This window comes from Syngnathus leptorhynchus, unplaced genomic scaffold, assembly GCF_054491065.1.
Source record: "Syngnathus leptorhynchus isolate UIUO unplaced genomic scaffold, UIUO_Slep HiC_scaffold_40, whole genome shotgun sequence".
Taxonomy (NCBI): domain Eukaryota; kingdom Metazoa; phylum Chordata; class Actinopteri; order Syngnathiformes; family Syngnathidae; genus Syngnathus; species Syngnathus leptorhynchus.
The window spans coordinates 52,501-55,000 of record NW_028232007.1 but is presented as its reverse complement, the minus strand read 5'-3'; the positions used below and the strand labels follow the sequence as shown (position 1 = coordinate 55,000).

The window sequence follows — 2,500 nt, the reverse complement described above, 5'->3', positions numbered from 1 at the left end:
TTAGGCAACCTTCTGGACCCGAAAGGTGGGACTTGTCTCCCTGAGCGCTACTGAGGCAGCAGTAGTGGCTCGGATTCTGCAGTAGTTGACTACCTATGATTTAGGAGGAGGGGCGATACCGATCACTACGAGAATCCTGGGGCCGCTGTCTGAACCCGGCGACGGTACTCATGTAGCTCCCTCTCCCCGGTTGCCCGTCTGATCCCGGCGGGCTCCGAGTAACCCATTTCCTATCTGACCGACTGGCAATCATGACCTGCCTTGGTAGGGCCCCCATCGGCCTCGGCTTGCCGACACTGGTGGACGGTTCCTACCCACTGCGGGTCGCCCTCTAGCACCTTGCAGGCTGGCTTGCGCGCTTGCTCGGCGCCCTGCTGGTGCGCCTGGTGTGACTGAATGGTGGCGAGACTGAGACGAACCGAGACGGTACTGATGCCGTTGCACATAGTGATAATAAACAAAGGCTGGTTGTGGCGCCTTCTGTCGAATGTGATTTCTCAAATCCTAGCGAAAGCGTAATACTGTGATGCCTGGGCAGCCGTGATGCGTGCCGGTCGCTGGATGGCTTTACGGGGAGTGAGCTCGGCATCTCTGATGGGGGCCTCTCCCTAGTGGGTCAGACTGTGGACTTGGCTTTGGTTGGGGCAGGCCTTGCTAGGTCGTGCCGGCTGCTGCCCGGGTTTGATTCTTAGTAGAAGTCTTACAGGGAACGGTGACTGAGCTCTGGTTGAGCCGAGCTGCCCAGGATTGCGGACTTGGGTTATCAAGAACCGCGGAGGCACGGCTTGATGGGGGGTCGTGACTGCTCGAGCGTCCTCATCGTCGCGTGCTTGAGGTTGGGTGCGTGTATGGAGTGTGATCAACCGCCTCGAAGGCCATGGGGACCAACTTTCGAGGTTTGGCTGAGGGTCCTCAAACGGCTGTAGTCATGTCTACAGACCATGGTTGCGAAAACTCCTTGGTTCGGAAGTCCGTGTCACAGCTGCACAGAGTCGGAGTCACAGTCAGTCTGGCCGATGGAGCGGGTGGACCCAGGCTGGCGAAGCTCCTGACAACGCCTCAGTGGCACTGGTGGCATCCGTCGTCCTGGTTATGAGAGTATGGGCGACGGGGTCATGATGGTGCCACAGCTTGTTTCTGGGTGGGCATTTTGACAGAGATGCCGGTGGTATGTTCGTGCGAGTGTGAGTCGCCGACGTATCACTGACGAGTAGGGTTGCTCCGATGCGTGTCGGTCAACGAAACGAGTGAGGTGGGTGTGGAGGTCCCTGTGTGACGGCACGGCAGGCAGTTGGTTGGATGAGTGAGACATCCGGCGGCTGCTGCGCTAGTCAGGGAAGCAGGTCAGAGCCTGTACTGACCGAGTCTCCTGCTTCAGTCAACTTGGCTAGTTTTGAACGCAATGCTCGTGGTCGAGCCCAGGCAGGACTGGGGGTCTGGCCCCTCAGGCTGGGTTTCGGCCGGGAAGCAACTGATGAGGCTGTCTGCCACATGGAAGGCACGTGGAGTCGATCCCAGGGTTCTCAAGGGGTGCAGGGCTGGATAGCCGGTTCAGCTGAGAGGCTTGCTGAGAGGTGGGCTGATTGGTTGCCGGTGGTCGCTTACTGGCCGTGCGAGGGCTTTCGACTCGGCTTCCTTTGATCATGGCCTGTGTGTATAGGGAAGCTGGGCGTGCTGGACATGGGAGGGTGCTTTGTCATCCGTGTAGGCTGCTCGTTGGGGAGGGCCGCGGCTGCACCGCCGTGGAGCTCTCGGCAGTGGGATTGAGTAGCAGAGAGGGACTTGTCTCTATGACCTCGCCAATCTCAATATGGATTCTCTCGTCCGTACATTTGAACGCTTGCGCCACGTCTCCCGGAGCGACGGCCGAATCGCTGCGCCACCTGTTGTCTCTGGTCTGTTCTGGATGAGCCACGTGGGGGGAGGACTTGGTCCTTTCCTGGGGGTGGTTCTTTGGGCAGGCTGGGGTGGTGGCGACCGGGAAAACGCTGGCGAAAGGGAAGGGGGCAGGTGACGCGAAGCGATGGTTACTCCGGCTCGTCTGCGGTTGGGGGCCATCGCCTAGCATGCGCGCGTCAGCGTGCGGGGCCTTGGTTGTCTGTCTTTGTTCCCGATTTCAGGATGGTGCACCTGGAAAAACTTCCTTGGTCGATGGGTAGTATGGCCCCTGGAGTATGGGTGCGGTGTAAAAGCCTGCCTGGCTGGTTGGAGGGCCGCCATGGGTGTTGGTCCGGGACGGTGTGTCGTTCGTCGACACTGGGGCGCCGTCCCGGCTGTTGTTGCGGGTCCGCCGGTCGTCCCGACCGGCGGCTTGTCGGTGGCTTTGTCTGAGGTGCCTTGTGAGTCCGGGGGTGGGTAGGTGTGCTCCGTAATGTTGAGACTGGGCTCGGAATTCCGCATGACCCCCCGGCTGTGGGGTTATGTTAGGAACTGAGGCTGGTTGATATCACACGTAGAGCTGCTGTGTTCCCTGCCCGGGGTCTGTAATGGACAGCTTGCA

At 60.0% G+C, this 2,500-nt stretch overlaps 1 pseudogene; it reads left to right on the top strand.

Moving 5' to 3' along the window:
- The window catches only part of LOC147038767 (28S ribosomal RNA), an 8,080-nt pseudogene that overhangs the window by 3,369 nt on the left and 2,211 nt on the right, over positions 1 to 2,500 (top strand).